This window comes from Misgurnus anguillicaudatus, chromosome 6 (genome assembly GCF_027580225.2).
Source record: "Misgurnus anguillicaudatus chromosome 6, ASM2758022v2, whole genome shotgun sequence".
Lineage (NCBI taxonomy): Eukaryota > Metazoa > Chordata > Actinopteri > Cypriniformes > Cobitidae > Misgurnus > Misgurnus anguillicaudatus.
The window spans coordinates 30,167,437-30,189,934 of NC_073342.2; positions in this window are offsets into that span (position 1 = coordinate 30,167,437).

Sequence of the window (22,498 nt, forward strand, 5' to 3'; positions counted from 1 at the left end):
CCAATGTTATGAAATAATGCAACATACACAATTAACTTTGTCATGGCATTTTGTAATGTTTACATTACAATAAAAGAACACAAATGAAATTATACAGTAGACATAGACTATAGATTGTTTACTTGTGATTTAGCTGCGATCATGTAAAAACGTTATAAGCCAGCAAACGCGGTAGGCTACTTTATTATTATAAGCCTACTCTACACTTGGAATAAACTTCTTATTATCCTATTACCATCATCAGTAGTTTAGTAGACTATGCAATAGCCTAATATTTGTATGAAATTGTGAAACATTACCTGGTCATTATCTTCGGAGGTGTACAGAGTGTGGGTGTGGGTGGGAAATTACGACAGTTGCAAGTATTCTCCAGCGACTCTAGGGGTCGCTGTTTGACAAAAACGCAGAAAATGCATAGAGCGCCTTTAAGCCCTAGTTGTATGTGCAGCCTTAGTTAATGGTATAATCAGATTCTATGGATTGTGCTAAGCTATTTTAAAAGTGGTAGCGCCAGACCTGAAGATCAGCTAAATGGATTCCTAAACAGTAAAAATCATATGTTTAACTCAAAAAAAGTGGAGTGTCCCTTTAATGCTTCGTTTCCTCCGTCCTCGTGTCTTTCCTCGCTTCCTAGGAGGGTAGAGTTAAGACGTGAGGAGGGAACCAAGGACAGGAAACGAGGATGCACAAATAAGAATTAAGAGGTACCTTTGGTCTATGACGTCTCTCAATCACACATTATAAAGACCCGCCCCATTCTACTTCTGTTTGGTTGAGAGTGAAAGATGTGTTCTTCTCTATTTGCAGGCAAACGTATTAGTGTTGGGCGATATGCCCCATTTTGAGATCGTCCTATCGTTAGCCTGTGAGATCGGCTATACACAATAGTATCAGGAGATGGGGCAGTAGTTTACCCATGTATTTATTTGTTCATTTTTTTACTCATTATGACAAGTCACTTGATTGGTGGACAAAAAGAACAAGAGCAACACCGTCATGACCGCAACCTTCTTAAAACTGATGCCATCAATCTGAGCGTGTCATTAAAGAGTAACTAAACCCTTAACCAACTTTTTTTAGTTAAAGTTCTGTAAGAATGATGCTTTATTAGTGCTGTTCATTCATTTTAGTAAGTTTTGTGACATTTGGATATAAAGTGTTTCAATACTACAATATATGGTGTAAAAACGTCTGAGTGCTGCCCCCTTCAGGTTGAACGGTGGCCACTGCAGTTGAATTTTCCTATTGGATGTTGGGTCCAAAAAGTAACTCATGATGTAAGCTGATTCAAGCTCACCACGCCCTTGTTACGATCTCACAACACACTTAAGTTCGTCCCCTCTATCTCCGTTGGGATCTGCCCACTTTTCTTGCATTTTTCAAATATTGCCAGTGGGTGGAGTCAGGCTCTGACCAGGGGTTTAGTTACGCTTTAAAGCACAGGTGCTTAAAAATTTCCTGCATGCCAGGGAGTGAGAACAAGACACTCACTGGTTTTAACCCTCTGCAAGCTAACAACCTCTCTGGTTCAAGGTAATGTCAGCTAGGGCTGCTTAATTATGGGAAAAATAATAATCCTGATTATTTAACATGATAACTTAATAACGTTAAAAACTGCACCTGCACACACACACACACACACACACACACACACAAACAATTCAATGCATTTGTTTAGTGTTGTTGCTGAAGGCTACACGTGTCAAGCAGTGGTGCTTTCAGATGTGCCTTTTTAAACACATCAGTCCAGCGGAACGCGACCATATTTTAAACACGATCATATTTTAAACACAAGGGATGTATTGCTACAACTCCTTGAAATGTATATCATAAACAGGATTACTACCTAGTCATCTAACTTTGGATACATTAAATTGAACAAATACATAAGAATTACTACTTTAGTTTATGTTTAGACTTCAGACAATTGCGAGGGCACGTGCATGTGAGACAGAAAGAAGCGCAGCTGCTCATGATGCGCTTGATTTATTTCAGGTCCAAGATGCTTGCATTAAATGCATGTGCGTGCAAGAAGGAATCCTCTCTCTACAAGCTCTCTATGCGTGAATTCGCTAAGAGCACCTTTAACTAAAACAGGAAGTGTATCTGGACCAGTGTTGTTTACATCTTGCAAAATGCTTTATATAATTTTTTAATTGGCAGCCAACGCCGCATGCCAGAGATCCGGCACGGTGCCGGAAAACTTTAAGCCCTATTATCCACTTTAAGTATACTTTGGCTGGGTAAAACCTATATTACAATTTAAATAATACTTCCCTCACTTTTTAAGTTATTAAATATTAAAGGGGCAGTGTGAGGTCTCAAATTTTGGGCTAATTTTTTCACTTTTTGATTCATTTGATTTTTCTTCATCTTTTTGATTCAGTTCTATATTCAGTGGGTTGTATTTTATCTCATTACATTATATTACATTTAGTCATTTAGCAGACGCTTTTGTCCAAAGCAACTTGCAAGTGAGGGAAACAATAGAAGCAATTATAGCAACACAAGAACAGCAATACATAAGTGCACTGGAAATAGTCTCATCAAGTCCAACACAGTATACATAGACAAGGAATTGTTAGAATTTTTGTTTTTAAGAAATGTAGAGAGAAAGAGAAAGGGAAATAGAGAAAGATAGTAAATCCTTTATTAGGAAGTGAGGTAATGGCAGAAAAGATGGGTTTTTAGACGATTCTTAGAGACAGCTACAGAGTTAGCAGATCCTGTCACGACCGGCAGATCATTCCACAGTTGTGGAACAGCTCCTGAGAAGGTACAGTGGCAGAGCGCAGGGATCGAGAGGGTACATAAGGCTCTATAAGTGAGTGAAGGTAAGGGGGTGCAGACCCAGTGGCGGTTTTAAAGGCCAGGAACAGAGCCTTTTTGATGCAAACTGCTATAGGAAGCCAGTGTAACTTGACAAAGAGAGGAGTGACATGCGCCCTCTTTGACTCATTGAAGACCACTCTTGCTGCTGCATTCTGAATCATTTGTAGGGGTTTGGTCGTGCAGGCTGGAAGTCCAGCCAGTAGTGCATTGCAGTAGTCAAGCCTGGACAGGACAAGAGCTTGGACTAGGACCTGTGTAGCATACTCATTTAGGAAAAGTCTAATTTTCCTAATATTGTAGAGCAGGGGCGTCACTAGGCTTGAGCCCCCCTAAAATTCTGCCCATCCCCCCTAAAAAATTATTTGATTCATTAATTTGTGATCGTTTCAGTCCCCTATAACAACTCTTTAGAAAAGGCGGCATGCTGCGTCAAGTTTCGGCTCCTCCCCTGATCTGAGTCAGCATGGATTTAGCGCGTTTTTAAATCCGCAGGGGGGCCGAGCAGAGCGAACATCAGTAGTACAAGTGTGTAGGGCGGACTGACCATTTTGGCCTGGCGGCTGTTCTAACCTGCCGTGCAGTCAGGTCATGTGAAATAATATGATATGAATGAATGACGGACCTCTTAAAATCCACGAGTCAGTCAACTGCGGTGCGAAAATGCCACCACATGACCTAACGGCGGCAACCCACTGCCTTTTTGTGTTTATCTAACAAATATGCAGCGCAAAGGAGAAGGAGAGAGAGACGGATTTCTGCGAAATCACAGAAATATTCGCCAAGAAGGGAGCAGGTCAGTCAAGTTACCATTAAAAGCACACATCTATATATTGCTGATTAACGTTACATGTTTTAAAGTCAGGTGCTGGCGTGATGCATTCCTTTATGTACAGTTGTTGTTCTGAACGCATCAGGCAGGTAATTACATGCAGCGAAACACCAGGTGATTGTGAAGTTTATCCTTTTTTAAAACTTGTTTTTTTTTTGTGGAAAAACTGGATCAAAATTGCAAATCAAGCTTTTTATGGCAATTTCACCTTATATTTGCAGTTCTTTAAAATAACTTTTTTTTAATCTATTAATATAAGTAAAGCATAGCTTATTAAATATGTTTGTTTCGTTTCATTTAAAATATTAATATTTCAACATTTGAACTCCTTCCTTTTAAAAAGTGTATGCCATGTGTATTTGTCTGTGGTATGGTAGTATACATTGTGTATTCCTAGTAAGTTTTTGAGGGTTCACCTACTACAGTATAGACATAGGGCTGTTTCCCAGACAGGGTTTAAGTCTAGTTCAAGACTAAAATGCCTGTTTGATGTTTTAGTTCTTAACTAAAAGTAGCTTGCACTAACATAAAATACATCAGTCACATTGTTTTGTCTCAAGATGCACACCTGTACTGTAAGAGCCAAATTAATATGTTAATAATTTGTATATTATTATTGTTTGCTTATAGTGTTGATTTACAAGTAATAACAAACTAAAATTGCTGTAACTTTATTTTTAAGAGGCAATTCTGATATGTCAGAATATTTCTGTATGTATAATTTGAGAATGTGTAGTTTCCGTTTCGTTTCTGTATTCGCTACGCCCAGCTGCGGTGGAACTAGTTTGCGCAGGTGCAGGTTAGGAAATAAGGAGAAAAAGTTTTCTTACCGTGTTGCGGTCCTTTGTGTATAAAACTTAGGTTTACGCGTTATAGGAAACGCAAGTTACAAATGTAACAATTGTAATATTATAGGCGGCGATACAAGAACAAAGGGATCTCTGTATAATTTTGTGTTTATGTTTGGATTAAACCTTTTTGATTTTTGACTAAAATCTGACGAGTAAGAACTATTTTTCCTGCCACAAGTTAATCAAGGACTTTGCACCTACATAAAGTAAGAAAACTTCTCTTTCATCCTATGCGATCAATATTGTTTAACGAGAGGATTATCATCGAGTGATTGACGCATTGAGTGATTCACGTGACATTCAGATACTGGGATTTAATGGACTATCGCGGCTGTGATTCTCCAATGCCATTTGGATTACACACAATGGGTCTCATTCATGAAACACGAGCAGAACGAATTTTTGTGTAAATCGTTCGTAAAGACTTTTTGGCGTACATTTTCGGATTCATGAAAATGTTCGTATTTTCCAAATGTTAGTTGGTACGAAAGAAATCTACACCTGCTCCCAGCCACGCGTAAATTGTGCGTTTAACATCCGGACGTTTTGCCCATCAATAAGGCTGTATTTTAATTCACCTTAATCATGTACATATTACACAGCATTTTGTAAAAAAATATTATACAGTAATTATATAAGTTTTTTCTTTTAACTTTTATGATAAGCTCCAGTAATAGCATCTGCAAACGGAACACTTTAATCAAATAAATTATTGATTTCAATAGGGCTGGGCAAACGAAATTGTTAAGGAAATTGTTTCCTATAAAATGGCCAAAATCAGGCATAACACATTTACGATGGCTTATATATAGAGTTGGCAGAGCGCTGGGCAAAAGGCGTATTTTCAGAGACCGCGCTTGTCGAGAATGAAGGTTAATTAGTCGTTTCAGGCTATCCAGACCAGTTCTTTTGTGAAAAGTTAAATCTGCTTAAATGTAAACAGCTTGTGTATTTCCTCTAAAATTATATATTTTTTTTTATTTTTGAATAAGATTTTTTCGAAGTTAACTAATTCGTTTTTTTGCAGTCAAGCTTTATGTCGAACCATTTTCTTTTCACTTGTGGGACTGTTCGATTAACAGATGAAATTTCATTAACAGCATCTGTAATGTGCTGCCAAGCTTCCTTTTTTTAGGACCTGAGACGCCACTATACGCTTGAAAATAAAATTTGCCTTTTTGAACGAACTTCTGATAATAAACTTCAATTTCTGCATCTGATAAATGTTTCTTTTTCATTTGCTTCAAAAGACATATGTTGAAATCCTTCGTTTGGTGTCATAATATAATGCCCATATATAGTTTTCAGTCGGATTTAATGGTCAGGATTCATGGTAATAAGCGTGCACGCGCGTCCCATGTACAATTGATAGGAATTCATTAACACATACACACATTTAACTATCAAATCTGACGTTTACGAAGTATTTGTGAATCAGGAGGAGAGTTTTGGGGAAGGTCTGTTTACGTGCAAATCACTCACATATTTACTCATATATTTACGAATGTTTCATGAATGAGACCCAATAAGGATTTATTTGATTGGACTTTGGTGAACTTTTAAAGTTTTGGACGTTTTTTAGGTATATTATTTGACTTTGGATATTATGAAACTTTGCTGCGTTATGGACCAGTCACTTGTCCTCTGCCACACATCATCGCAAGAGGGCGATCTCATCTGCTTTCGTGAACACGGACATTGATTGCTATGGAAACGGAGGAAGTCGGCGTGGCCTTAAAAAGAGTGCCAAAGATGACTGTTAAAGCACAAGAGGAACGGCTTAACCAGTGTGTGCCAAAATTGCAGTAACATGTTTGACTGGCTGGTGTAAAAAACTTTAAGGGCATTTTTCTCGGTTTCAGTGTTTGCATAGTTACTGCACTTAGCCTTTGTAGGGCAGTATTGAAGCTTTGCTTGAGGACTCTGGTAATGCTAACACTGTGTATAAATGTATAAATGGTGAGTTTGCAGTCTTTTCTTGCATTCCAAGAAATTAATAATGCTACCAGAGAATTTATGTCAGATGATGAGGCATATTTGGATCAGTTACACTGGTTTGAACCTAAATTTGAAGCAGTTAAAAACTTTGTTGACAAGATCCAAGACTGGTATGAAAGAGTAAAACTACAATCCAAAGAGGCAGAACAATGTGATGCAGAGGTTGAATGTACTGACAGTGCCTCAATGGTTATATCATCTTCACAACTGCCTCTCTTTCCGAAAAAGTACGGTAGTCACGTGGCCTCAGGTGTTTCATCTACAGCTTCTTCCAGACTGAGAATTGAAGCTGAAAGGGCAGAGTTGTTGGCACAAGCTAACGCTTTAAAGCAAAAACAAGAGCTTGAGAGAGAGGAAGCTGATCTTAAAGCAAAGAAGGAAAAGTTAGAGCTCCAAACTGCTATTCCTGCGACTGAAGCCAAACTTCAGGTTTTGTCCATGTATGAATCAGCTCGTAGTGTTTCTGATGCATCTGGCAATGCAGCAGCAAAGGGTGCCACATCTGCAGAAACCCATAAAGCTACATCTGATAAAGTAGTCCGGCCAAAAACATTTTTTCGTGAGTTAATATCTGATGTTAATGCAATTCCAACAGTCAGTGATGGTCAACAGCACTTTTCCAAGACACAGCCACAAAGGACAGATGTGAGCATTCCTGCACATGTTGATTCAGGAAGTTTGTTCAACATAATGCAACGTCAAAATGATATTGCTGAAATTTTCATAAAACAGCAGTCATTATCTACTCTCCCACCTATGGCTATTCCAGTATTTAGTGGAGACCCACTTGAATTCACATTCTTTATTCGAGCCTTTGAGCATGGAGTAGAGAACTGTCACGAAACATGAGAGGAAGCAAATGCAAGTTAAGAGTTTTATTGTAAACAGAGTGATATGAACAATGCGAACAGCTGAGCGGGTGACACAGGCAGTTGAGGTGGCCAGCGTGAAGACAGTGAAACTCCAGTGTGTGATATCCAAATCCAAATCCAAAACACGATCACGAACACGAGAGCAGGAACACGGAAGACAGGAACACACAGCACGAGACCTCACCAACAGCTAGACATCCGGAACGATCTGACAAAGAACACGAGAACTGAGTGAGTATAAATAGGTGAGTTGATGAGCTGCAGCTGGAGCGAGTGATGATCATCAGGTGCGCTGGAGGTAAGTGCCAAACACACCCACACACACAGACACCACTACACAACACAGCCATGTGAATCAGAAGGAAACAATGTATTCATAAACCGTGACAGTACCCCTCCTCCTAGGAACGCCGCCTGGCGTTCCCAGACTCCTTTACCTGTCGATTGAATTCCTCGATAAGAGAGTGATCCAATATGTCCCGAGCAGGAACCCAACTTCTCTCCTCCGGACCGTAACCTTCCCAATCCACCAAGTACTGAAATCCGCGTCCCCTCCGCCTAGAGTCCAGAATACGATTTACCGAATACGTGGTCTCCCCATCTACGAGACGAGGCGGGGGGGGAACCGGGGCAGGCGGATTAAGGCGTGACAAAAACACAGGTTTAATCTTGGAAATATGAAAGGCGGGATGAACTCTCCTGTACGCAGGAGGAAGACTAAGGCGGACAGTCACTGGATTAATAATTTTAGTGACCTTGAACGGGCCAATGAATTTGGGAGCTAACTTATTAGATACGGATCGGAGAGGAATATTCTTGGTAGAAAGCCACACTCTTTGACCAACGACGTATCTCGGAGGCCTAGACCGGTGGCGATCGGCTTTGGCCTTGGTGCGCTCCCGCACCTGGAGTAAAACCTCACGGGTTCTAGTCCAGGTACGACGACACCTCTGAACAAATGCGTGAGCAGAGGGGACCGTGACTTCGGATTCCAGACTGGGAAAAACAGGTGGTTGGTAACCTACACTACACTGAAACGGCGATAGGCCCGTAGATGATACCGGTAAAGAATTGTGGGCGTACTCCACCATAGAGAGCTGTTGACTCCAGGATGAAGGATTCTTGGAAACCAGACATCGCAACACTCTCTCCAAATCTTGGTTGGCTCTCTCGGTTTGGCCATTGGTCTGGGGATGAAACCCAGAGGAAAGGCTAACAGTCGCCCCTAGTAATCTACAAAACTCACGCCAAAATTTGGACACGAACTGGGGACCCCTGTCGGAAACCACGTCTGTCGGGAGGCCATGTAAGCGAAAGACGTGGTTTACGACAATCACCGCTGTCTCCTTGGCTGACGGTAATTTGGGCAAGGGAATGAAATGAGTCGCCTTCGAGAATCGGTCCACCACGGTCAAAACAACCGTGTTGCCCTGGGAGGGCGGGAGGGCGGTAACAAAATCTAGAGCGATATGGGACCAGGGTCTCGAAGGGACAGGCAGCGGTCGAAGTAACCCATCAGGAGGACGATTGGAAGTCTTACCACTGGCACAAACCGAACAAGCCAAAACAAAACTGTGAATGTCCCGAGCCATACGTGGCCACCAGAATCGTTGCTTGACCAAAAATCTGGTTCGACTTACTCCGGGATGACAAGCAACATTGGAACAATGACCCCACTGAATGACATTGGACCTTAACCTCTCCGGCACAAATAAACGGTTCGGTGGACACCCGACCGGAGGCGTTACCCCTTCTAGAGCCGCTTTGACCCTCGATTCGACCTCCCATACGAGTGCAGAGATAACTATCTTCTCTGGTAAAATACACTCGGGAGTAGACAGGCGTTCGGAACGATCAAAAATGCGTGACAAAGAATCGGGTTTGATGTTCTTGGAACCCGGACGATACGAGAGAGAAAAATCAAAACGACCGAAAAAAAGTGCCCACCGAGCCTGCCTGGAATTCAGTCTTTTAGCAGTTCTAATATATTCCAAGTTCTTATGATCGGTCCAAACAATAAAAGGTACCCCGGAACCCTCTAACCAGTGGCGCCATTCCTCCAATGCTAACTTGACTGCCAGCAACTCTCTATTACCAATATCGTAATTACATTCCGCGGGAGGCAATCGATGGGAAAAAAACGTGCAAGGGTGCATCTTGTCATCTGAGGAAGAGCGTTGGGATAACACTGCTCCTACCCCCACCTCTGACGCATCGACCTCGACCACGAACTGACGTGAAGGATCAGGGGAAATAAGAATGGGGGCTGAAACGAAGCAACCTTTCAGTTTGGCAAACGCAGCTTCAGCTGCGTCTGACCACCGGAACGTAGTTCGTGGAGAGGTCAAGGCGGTCAGAGGTGCGGCTAGTTGGCTGAAATTGCGAATGAAACGCCGGTAAAAATTGGCGAACCCCAGAAACCTTTGCAGGGCCTTACGGGAATCTGGACTTGGCCAATTTACCACAGCCTTAACCCTTTCAGGATCCATACGCACTCCCTCAGTAGAGATGATGTACCCCAAAAATGGTACGGACTGTGCATGAAACTCGCATTTCTCCGCCTTGACAAAAAGCCCATTCTCTAGCAACCTCTGAAGCACTCGTCTGACGTGTTGCACATGTTCCTGGAGAGATGAAGAAAAAAATCAATATGTCATCCAGGTAGACATATATGAACTGGTCAACCATATCTCGCAACACATCATTGACGAGTGCTTGGAAAACTGCCGGCGAATTAGATAGCCCGAAAGGCATCACTAAATATTCAAAATGGCCACGAGGGGTGTTAAAAGCAGTTTTCCATTCATCCCCCTCCCTAATGCGGACCAAATGATAAGCATTACGTAAATCCAATTTTGTGAAAATGGATGCTCCCTGCAACCTCTCAAAAGCTGAAGACATCAACGGTAAAGGATAAGTATTCTTAACCGTGATGTTGTTCAACCCTCGGTAATCAATACAAGGTCGCAGAGAACCATCCTTCTTCCCCACAAAAAAGAACCCCGCCCCTGCTGGAGAAGAGGAAGGGCGGATGAACCCGTTTGCTAGAGAATCAGAAATGTATTTCTCCATAGCCTCCCTTTCGGGAATCGAAAGCGAATATAACTTGCCTTTAGGCGGAGACTTACCTGACATTAATTCTATAGCACAGTCATAGGGACGATGCGGAGGAAGAGAAGCAGCCCGCGACTTACTGAACACTTCCTTCAGGTCATGGTACTCTGCGGGCACGTTAGATAAATCCACTGCCTCCTCCTGAAACACAGACAAAGGCACAGACGAACAAGCAGAAACAAGACAAGACTCATGACACTTTACACTCCAAGCACACACTGAATTAGTTTGCCAGTCCACTTTGGGGTTGTGTAATGTTAGCCAGGGATGTCCGAGTACAACAGGAGCCAGAGGTGTGTCCATAATGTAAAATGAAATAGTTTCAGTGTGGTTGCCCGAGGTGATGAGTGTGATATTGTCAGTGACAGAAACAATGGTGGGAAGATCTTGTCCGTTGAGTGCATGAACTGAAATTTGACGTGAAAGGGGTCTGAGAGGAATCTGGTGTCTGACAGCAAATGAACGGTCCATGAAATTACCTTCTGCCCCTGAATCCACCAGTGCTCGACAATCGTGATGACGTGCTGACCACCTCAGTCTCACCGGGAGGAACGTAGATGTAGATGAGGACTTTTCGGCTGAGACCCCGCCCGATAGTAGCCTCGAATTTACTACCGGGCTGGACCTTTTACGGGACAGTTGTAGGCAAAGTGACCAGTTCCACCGCAATATAAACAAAGGCCCTGGGACCTCCGCCGCTCCTTTTCCTCCCGGGAGAGTCGGACTCGACCCACCTGCATGGGCTCGGGATCGTAGACAGGGCTGACCACGTCTCCACCAGTGACTCGAACTTCCTCCGTTCTGCTGATACCGGAGCTGGATTTGACTCTGTGATTCATACGAGTCAACCGGGAGTCGACTCTTAAGGCCAGTTCAATGAGTCCGTTGAGTGTAGTTGGTAACTCCGTGGTGTAGATCTCCCGATGGACGCGGTCAGCCAACCCATGCAGGAACATGTCCCACTGCGCCTCCTCATTCCATTGACACTCAGCAGCAAGCGTTCTGAACTCAATCGAATAATCAGAAACTGACCTCTCTCCTTGCTTCAACTCCGCCAGTAGACGAGCCGCTTCCCTACCAGCGAGAGCCCGATCGAAGACTCGCTTCATCTCTTCTGATAGTGTCTGGAATGAGGCGCAGCATGGATCCTGGTTCTCCCACACCGCCGTTCCCCAGAGCGCCGCCTTACCCGTCAAAAGGGTTAACACAAACGCCACCTTGGTCTGTTCGTTGTTGAAGGTTCTAGGTTGCAAAGAAAAATGCATTGAGCAACGTGTTAAAAATGCTCTACAAAAATTCGGCTCACCAGCGTAAGATTCGGGAATCGGTAGGCGGGGCTCCGAGGACGTGTTGTTATCCGGTGGTATGGGTTGAACAGGCGGTGTGGGCGGCGCAGTGGGCATCTGAAGTTGTTGAAATTGTTGGGTGAGCTCCGATACCTGTGCCACCAACGCCTGAACAGCACGACCAGTCTCACAAAGATTACGTTCTTGAGACTCCATTCGTCTGTTGCTGCGATTGAAGAACTCCTCCATGGATGTAATATTTGAACTCGCTGCTTCCATGAGTTGGTCAGATCGTTCTGTCACGAAACATGAGAGGAAGCAAATGCAAGTTAAGAGTTTTATTGTAAACAGAGTGATATGAACAATGCGAACAGCTGAGCGGGTGACACAGGCAGTTGAGGTGGCCAGCGTGAAGACAGTGAAACTCCAGTGTGTGATATCCAAATCCAAATCCAAAACACGATCACGAACACGAGAGCAGGAACACGGAAGACAGGAACACACAGCACGAGACCTCACCAACAGCTAGACATCCGGAACGATCTGACAAAGAACACGAGAACTGAGTGAGTATAAATAGGTGAGTTGATGAGCTGCAGCTGGAGCGAGTGATGATCATCAGGTGCGCTGGAGGTAAGTGCCAAACACACCCACACACACAGACACCACTACACAACACAGCCATGTGAATCAGAAGGAAACAATGTATTCATAAACCGTGACAAGAACAAGACAACAAATAACAAAGACAGATTGTACTTCTTAGAGCAATTCACTGCAGGGCAACCAAAGGTATTGGTATGCAGTTGTCAGCACATGCCTTCTGATAGGGGCTACAAAGAGGCTAAGAGACTACTCTACCAACATTTTGGGAATTAGTATACAATTGCCACTGCCTATACAGAAAAAGGACTGAACTGGCCAGTAGAGTTATCAACGGGTCGGGCCGGCCCGACAAACCCGACGGGACCCGCGGATTCGGGCCGGGTTCGGGTAAAAAATATAAGCAAATGAGTCGGGTCGGACTTCTGGCTTAATCTTTTACGCAACGTGAAAAAAATTATTAATCATCACTGCTGTTCACCGTAAAGAAAGTCTGGTCTGGCTGCTGCGTGCAACGTGCATCACACAGAGGGGCGGGGGATAGCAATAAGCTCTGGAGCGGATCAGCAGCGGATCCAGACCGGAGTTGCCGGCTTTCACTGCGTGCACGCCTGTTGCCTGGAGAAGAAGAGATGGAGAAAAGTAAATTTGCCGCAGGTGAATTTACCGTTGCTTGCTACTACAGGAGGAGAAGCCGCTGGCTGGGTACATGTTTGAGTTCTTTTTATTTATTATTGTGTGATTTTTATTTAAGGCATATTTATATAGCCTATATTTAAAGCAACACTATGTAGTTTTTTTACCTTTAAATAATGTCTCTAAAATTATTTCAGTGATAGAACAACTTTTAACTGGACAATTTGTACTCTTGCTGCAACCTGAGCAGCCTCCTAGCTGCTACAAGCACACTCTGAAAGTGGCGGTGGAGGGTAGGAAACACAGCTCCGCCCCTCCCTCTGCCTGCAGAAGAGTGTTTGATACCAGGTACTGTTGCGCTTTTCAACCACATGGGGGAGCTGTAAGTCATTTTTACATAGAAACTACATAGTGTTGCTTTAAAGTTTATTGTTTCAGTTGTTTGCAGTGATGGGAATAACGGCGTTATAAGTAATTGGCGTTAGTAACTGCGTTATTTTTTTCAGTAACAAGTAATCGAATAAATAAATGTTTCCCCCGTTATAACGCCGTTATCGTTACTGACATTAAAATGCTGCGCGTTACTAAAATTGATCTAACTGTAGTGATATTCACCCGCATATGCTCGCTCTCTCAGCCAAACACTGATTTTCTCGTGTGTGTGTGTGTTGGGAGAAACATAACGGATGATGTTGGTGTGTCTGTATGTTAGAGGGGGTGGGAGAACCACATAGCTGATGGTGATTGGCTTAGTTTCCATCGTTAGCCAACCAGAGGCAGAGTTCACAAACAGGCACGCCCACTCGCACAGTCTGAGTCTGAACGAGCGAGCAGTGTAAAAAAGTCTGAGCAACTTTGTCACTTTGTCGCTAGATTTAGCAACTTTGTATCATTTAAGCGACTTCATAGGACAAATCTAGCTATCTTTTCTGGCGTTGTTGGAGACATTTATAGGCTGACATGAAAATATGCGTCGTTTTCTCTTCTCAACGAGCAGCGGTGCTGCTGCTTCTGTGCCCCATCTCAAAGCACTGACATGCAGTCCGGTCGTCGCGCATCAATCACTCCGAAAACACCGGCGACAGGGCAATGGCAAGTACAACAAGCTCAAAGGTAGCGGTCGCAAACACAAAGTATAAAGCACTACTTTTCCATTGTTGAGGTGAAAGGCAAGAATGTTTGTGTAATGTGCAACTTATGCCCATGAAGAAAAAGTCTCTCCACGTCTGTGAGAAGTAATTCTGATCTAATAAAGCACCTCATATCGTCACATGCTGCCACAAAATTAGTGGTTTCTCTATAGTATCCATTTTAGTCATTTAACATATTTTATTTTGTAAGGGGCATTCAAGTTATTTGAAAGCCCAATAATTGGTCAGAGTGAGGTGATTGGTCAGAGTGAGCATCGTGCATCAGAGCTCCGTCGAGTTTATCATCCAAATCCTATTTTTTGACTACCTTGTTCCTATTTATATAATATAACATATTCGTTTATCTCAAGAATACTTTACCGTGACGACTATTGAGCAGTACTACCACGTGAAACGATTTATCACTGCTAAACACCCAGTGTTAGCATATAGCCCGCTATCATCAACAAACAGGTGCCGGCTTTAGTTACCATTTTGCCGATCTAATAGTGGTTTCTCTATAGTATCCATTTTAGTCATTTAACATATTTTATTTTGTAAGGGGCATTCAAGTTATTTGAAAGCCCAATAATTGGTCAGAGTGAGGTGATTGGTCAGAGTGAGCATCGTGCATCAGAGCTCCGTCGAGTTTATCATCCAAATCCTATTTTTTGACTACCTTGTTCCTATTTATATAATATAACATATTCGTTTATCTCAAGAATACTTTACCGTGACGACTATTGAGCAGTACTACCACGTGAAACGATTTATCACTGCTAAACACCCAGTGTTAGCATATAGCCCGCTATCATCAACAAACAGGTGCCGGCTTTAGTTACCATTTTGCCGATCTAATGGCGGACTCATCCAATGTATGCTATTCAGACCTGTCCTCACCTGAGCGGGAAGCTGTGGAGCAGTTGATACCCGGTTATCGCAGATCCTACGCGACGTACAGCGCCCAGTTCACCCAGGCTCCAGACATCCACAAGCGACCGAGAAGTGCAAAAAGCAAACACCCTATGCGGTGCAGCTTCACGGACCGCGCTCGAGGGAACGGAGACGCCATCGCCCAGAATGAAAGCGATCGGGAAGCCGTGGAGGAGCTGCTGCCCGGCCGTCGCAGATTCAGCGTGCCCAACATCACACTGGCTACAGACGTCCGCAGGCGATCGGGGCGTGCTGCGAGCGAGCTTCCCTCGCGATGTAGCTTCACGGACCGCGTCCAGGTGACCGAAGACGCCATCACCCAACATGAAAGCGGTAAGACTCCGCTTGTTATTGTAACCTGCATTACTTGCCACATGTACAGTTTAGCTTCTTCCATCAGCACAGAGGGGTTTACTTGTGCTAAGTGTATTGAAGTAGTAAGGCTGACGGAGAAGATTGCAGAACTAGAAGCGCGCATCCAAACGCTAGTTGATGACAGCAATACCGCTAATGCTACAAACGCTAATACCGCTAATGCTACAAACGCTAATACCGCTAATGCTACAAACACTGTTTCGGGTGCGCCTAGTGTTAAACGTAATACACATAGTTCGGTTCCATCATCTGAGTCAAGGGGGCCGACTAACTGGGTGACTGTCAGGGGGCAAAGTCGTTTCCGGTGCCCACCCAAGACCCCCCTGGTAATTTCAAACAGGTTCGATATTCTAAGCAATACACCGACTGAGACGTCTGTTAAAAGTGCCTTGGTCATTGGAGATTCGATACTTAGGAACGCGAACATTGAGGCACCAGCCACCATAGTCGATTGTATACTGGGAGCCAGGTCTTCAGACATTAGATCAAAACTTAAAGTGCTGGCTAATGCTAAGCGTAAGTTTTCTAAAATTGTTATTCACGCCGGCACGAATGACACCAGACTCCGCCAGTCAGAGATCACCAAAGATAATATTAAAGAGATATGTGAAATTGCTAAAACAATGTCAGACAATGTAATATGCTCTGGTCCCCTCCCCGCCTACCGGGGGGATGAAACTTACAGTAGACTATTGTCTCTTCACGACTGGATGTCAAAATGGTGCCCTCAGCATAACGTAGGGTTTACAGACAATTGGAAGCATTTTCGGGGGAGACCTGACCTGCTTAAGAGAGATGGCCTCCATCCGTCTCAGGAAGGAAGGGCGATTCTCTCTATAAATCTGACCAATAGTCTTACTTCTAATACAGTCTGACTATCCAGGGTACAAGTCAGGAAACAGACAGATCGGCTTAACCGTCCGTCTGTTAGCTGCCGTGATATGTCAAGATCACTTATATCCCAGCACTTCGAGTCAATCTTACCAGAATATCAACACCTGTCAACTGTATCTGTTCCCCGAACAAATAAATACAGAGCACCGCTTGCCACATCTGGTACAAATCTGATTAATATAAAATTAGAAAACAACACATTAACAGATGAACCTCGAATGTTAAAATTCGGCCTTCTTAACATTAGATCGCTTACCAATAAAGAACCTATTGTCAATGAAATAGTTACAGACCAAAACTTAGATGCACTCTGTTTAACAGAAACCTGGCTTAAAGCAGACGACTACATTAGTTTAAACGAATCCACCCCACAAGACTATTATTATAAACACGAACCTCGATTAAAGGGGAGAGGGGGTGGTGTAGCTACAATATACAACAAAATTTTTAAAGTAAACCAAAAATCTGAAGTAAAATTTAAATAATTTGAACTAATGTTGTTAAATATGGAAATAACCGATCGTAACCACAAACAGCTCTCTTTTGCCTTAGCTACAATCTATAGACCTCCGGGCCACCATGCAGATTTCCTTAAAGAAATAGCAGATTTCCTGTCTGAGTAGTTACTGTAGACAAAGCTCTTATCGTTGGTGATCTTAATATACATGTGGACAACCCAAATGATGCATTAGGACGTGCGTTTATGGATGTTCTGAATTCCTCAATATTAGACAAAACGTGACAGGGCCAACGCATACTCGTAAGCACACATTAGACTTAATTCTGTCACTCGGACTCAATATTAATGACATCGAAATATCACCTCAGAGTGATGCAGTCTCTGACCATTACCTTGTGTCATACACTGTACTTCTAGATAGGATCACTCAATCCACAACATGCTACAGATTAGCCAGAACAATAATTTCCACCACTAAAGATAGCTTTATTAGCACTCTTCCAGACCTGTCCCTAATTAAACATGTAGCAGATAACTGTGACGATCTAGATATTGTAATAGAAAACCTAAACAATGTCTGTTCTAACACATTGGATGCCGTTGCTCCCATTCGAAAAAAGAGAATCAAAGAAAAACCGCCAGCTCCATGGTATGATCATCACACCGCAGCACTCAAAAAGGCAACTAGGAAAATGGAAAGAAATTATAGAAGCACAAAGTTAGAGGTATGGCGTGCAGCATGGAAAGAGAGTGTTAAACAATACAGACAGGCTATTAAAACCGCCAGATCTACCTATCTTAGCAAGCTTATAAATGAGAATCATAATAACCCCCGTTTCCTCTTCAGCACCGTTGCAAAACTGACTAGAAAGAAAGAACAAACAGAAACCAATAGTAAACTTCAACACAATAGTAACGACTTCATGAACTTCTTTTCTAACAAAATTACGGCTATAAGGGAAAACATCGTAGCTACCCAGGCAGCCACCACTCTACCCGTTAGTTCACTTAACACTAGACTACCATACGAACATCTTGATTCATTTAAACCTACTACAATAGATGAGCTCTCTAGACTAGTTACATCATCCAAATCATCATCCTGTATATTAGACCCCGTTCCCACCAAACTACTTAAAGAGGTATTCCCTGTAGTGTCAACCCCGGTTCTAAATATCTTTAACTCATCGCTAGAAATAGGATACGTTCCAACAGCTTTCAAACTAGCAGTTATTAAACCGCTGATTAAAAAACCACAGCTTGATCAGGGAGAGCTTAATAACTTTAGACCAATCTCAAATCTCCCTTTTCTTTCGAAAATATTAGAAAAGGTAGTGGCAAGCCAGTTACGCACATTCTTGACAAATAATAGTACATATGAAAAGTTCCAATCAGGATTCAGGCCCCACCATAGCACAGAGACAGCTTTGCTTAGAGTTACAAATGACCTCCTATTAACATCCGATCGTGGTGAAATCTCAATTCTTATATTATTAGACCTTAGTGCAGCCTTTGACACAATAGATCATACAATCTTACTCAATAGACTAGAAAACTATGTTGGTATCAGTGGTCAGGCGCTAGCCTGGTTTAGGTCGTATCTAACCAATCGCTATCACTTTGTTTATGTAAACGAGGAAGAGTCATATCACTCCCTGGTTAAATACGGTGTACCGCAGGGTTCGGTTTTAGGTCCTATCCTGTTCTCGTTATACATGTTACCTCTAGGAGACATTATCAGTTAGTGACTGGATGGCACATAACTTTCTTAAGCTGAACTCCAATAAGACAGAGATACTTATTATTGAACCGAATCGCTACAAACATAATATGTCAGATTACAAGTTGCACATAGATGGCTGCACTGTGGTGCCATCTTCCACGGTTAGGAACTTAGGTGTGATGTTCGACAGCAACTTATCCTTCGATAGTCATATCGCCAACGTCTGCCGCACAGCATTCTTCCATCTTAGAAATATCTCGAAAATACGCCATATACTGTCTACATCTGACGCAGAGAAGCTTATCCATGCTTTTATGACCTCTAGAATAGACTATTGTAACTCGCTACTCGGGGGATGCCATGCAAATCAAGTAAACAAGCTTCAGCTAGTTCAAAACGCTTCCGCAAGGGTACTTACTCGATCTAAAAAGTATGACCACATAAGCCCAATTCTGGCATCTTTACACTGGCTACCAGTTAAATATCGCATACAATTTAAAATATCACTAATCACCTACAAAGCTTTAAATGGCCTAGCACCCTCATATCTTAGAGAATTACTATCAGAATACAATCCATCACGCACACTACGGTCGCAAAATTCTGGTCTCTTGATTATCCCTAGACTATCAAAAGTGTCTAAAAGTGGAAGGTCATTTTCCTACTTAGCCCCTAAGCTCTGGAATGATTTACCAACCGATGTCCGAGAATCAGACACAGTCGATAATTTTAAATCTAGACTTAAAACTTTTCTCTTCAACAAAGCATTCGCATAATTTGTCTAGTAAAAGTACTTAACTCGAAATAGTTATCTGTACGGAACAAAGCACTCGCGGTCATAACACAGACCAACCAAATAAATAAGTAAAAACCTTATCTTAACCTATAGTCGGATTGCGATTTTGGAACTTTCGTGTTCTTGTGAATAGTATGCCATACAAACCCGTTTGCCACTGAACCTGCATTAATGACGACAGTGGGGCCTCCAGCCTTAGTCAAACGGGTTGGCACGTATGGTTGGGTTGTGATTTTGGCGCTTTCTGTGTCTTGTGAATAGTATGCCATACAAACCCGTTTGCCACTGAACCTGCATTAACGACGACAGTGGGGCCTCCAGCCTTAGTCAAATGGGTTGGCACGTATGGTTGGGTTGTGATTTTGGCGCTTTCTTTGTATTGCGAATAGTATGCCATACACACCCGTTTGCCACTGAACCTGCATTAACGACGTCAGTGGGGCGTCCCGCCTTAGTCAAACGGGTTGGCACATATGGTCGGGTTGGGATTTTGGCGCTTTCGTGTGTCTTGTGAATAGTATGCCATACAGACCCGTTTGCCACTGAACCTGCATTAACGACGACAGTGGGGCCTCCAGCCTTAGTCAAACGGGTTGACACGTATGGTCAGGTTGCGATGTTGGCGTTTTCTCGTGATCTTGTAAATAGTATGCAATATAGACCCGTTTGCCACTGAACCTGCATTAACGACGACAGTGGGGTTACAGGCCTTAGTCAAACGGGTCGACAGGTTTAATTTTCTATTAAAAATCGGAAGGTGACCCTTAGTTACCATATATACCGTCGCAGTGGGCCCCCAATTTGCAAAATCCTCAACTGTGGATAATATAATTATGCCGCAATAGTTAGTCTGTCTGAAACTAAGCTGATTAAACCACATCACTGTGTGACACTTGCATTACATGTGAACGGCCCCTACGCTAATATGATTTTGTTTTTCTCTCCCTGTCTCGTCCCTGGGTCCCATTGACCCTGAGGACAATGGGACAAACAGACCCAGATGTGAAGGTCGGCACACCTCTGATCTACTGGTCGTCCTTCAATGTGATGCCCAGCTGATGCCTGACCAACGACCACCGGCAGGACCCGCTTAATATCCGCTTAATCTCTGCTTAATCCCCGCTTAATCTCCGCTTAAGCTCCTTATCCGTTTATATGTGTGTATATACATGTATATCTCCCAAGGGTTTTTCCCTCCTAGGACTTTTTATTTTTATTTCCTCGGCTAAACAACCTGGGGTTTTTGTTTTTTTTTCTCCTAGGGGGTTTTTTACCCCGGGGAGGTAGCACTAGCCTGCTTGGGCTTAACTTAGCTTCTTCTCCTAGACGTTACATTAGTAATACGCTCGCTCATAATAGCCGCAGCAAATTTGACTGCTTATGCTATTGTGTATTATGTTGTGCTATCTGTCGTTTTTCTGTGCTTTTACTGCTTCTATTAATGTAAAGCTGCTTTGAAACAATTGAGTATTGTGAAAAGCGCTATATAAATAAAATTGAATTGAATTGAATTGAAAAATATTAGAATTTTTTAAGTAACGCAGTAATTACTTTTGCTGTTAATTAATTACTTTTATAATAATGTAACGCAGTTACTAACTCAGTTACTATTTGTGAGAAGTAATTAGTAACTATAACTAATTATTTTTTTAAAGTAACGTTCCCAACACTGGTTGTTTGTATTGTTAAAAGGCGTGAACATTAAAGCTTGATTTGAATTCCCGTCTGCTGGTCATGATAATAGCCTAAGTGTATGAGAAAAAAAGGCAGGGGGGGTCGGCGGGGTCGGGTTCGGACAGAAAATTCACGTTGATGTGTCGGGTTACATCGGGTCCGGGCTTTAAAAGCCACGGGCCTGGTCGGGTTGTAATTTTCAGGCCCGTCTACTGACCAGCTTTAAAGCCTGAGGATAACAAAGCTTTAACTGAATTTGCTCTTTTCCTTACTGCTTGTCACAACATGGTTGACAGTGTGGAATATGCTGAAGAGATGGACAGTCCAAGCAACATATTCAATTCAATTCAATTTTATTTATATAGCGCTTTTCACAAGTGTTAATTGTTGCATAATAATAATATTATTATGTGCGATAATATCAAAGCTTCCCTTCAAGCTTCAAGAAAGGTGGAGAGTAGTTGCATGTGAGCTTCAAGAAAGGACTGGCTTGAGAGCAAGATTCTCTGACCTGGTTAGTTTTGTTGACAAACAGGCAAAGATTGTTTCCCATCCACTGTTTGGTAATATTCAGGATAATAAAATGGCAAAAGACACCCCCAAATACAAAACAAACAAATCAAGTAACATACAAGTAAAAGAAAGGAAAAACACATTTGTAACAAGTGTGACACCTGTTCCAGAACACAAAAAACAAAGAACAAAGGAACATGAAGGAGAAAAATCAAGCCATGCTATCTTATGCTTATGCTGTAATAAAAACCATGGATTGGTAGTTTGCAATGTTCTGAAGCAAAAGCCACACAAAGAAAAACTTGACTTTTTGAAATCTAAAGGCTTGTGTTATGGTTGTTTATTACCAGGCCACATGAGTAAAGGTTGTATGTAAAGACTTACATGTCAGAAATGCTCACTAAAGCATCCAAGCATCCTTCATCTCCCAGAAAGAAAGACAGCGCTTTCCGGGCCTCGAGATGGAGACAGCTCCACAACTGTTACCGAGTTATGCAACGTAAACAGTGAAACTTGTGGTTGTACTGGGGCTGGTCATTTAGTGTGCTCATTGGCCATAGTACCAGTTAGAGTTAAGTCAAAAAAAAGCAGTCATGAGGTTATGACCTACGCCTTCTTAGACCCGGGAAGTTCTGCAACATTTTTTACAGAACAACTAATGAATGAGCTAAGGCTAGCTGGTAGGAAAACAAACATTCTGCTGTGTACTATGGGACAAGAAAGGCCTGTTAGTACAAATGTTTTCACCGAACTGGAAATATGCGGACTGAATGAGAACAATTTTGTGGAGCTCCCTCAGGTGTTCTCACAGAAGCAGATTCCAGTTAGAAGAGAAAACATTCCCCAACAGAAGGATGTTAAGAAATGGAAATACCTTGAGGAGGTGTGTCTTCCTCAGATTGATGCAGGTATTGGCTTACTAATAGGAACGAATGTACCCAAGATTCTTAAGCCATGTAAAGTCATCAACAGCAGAGGA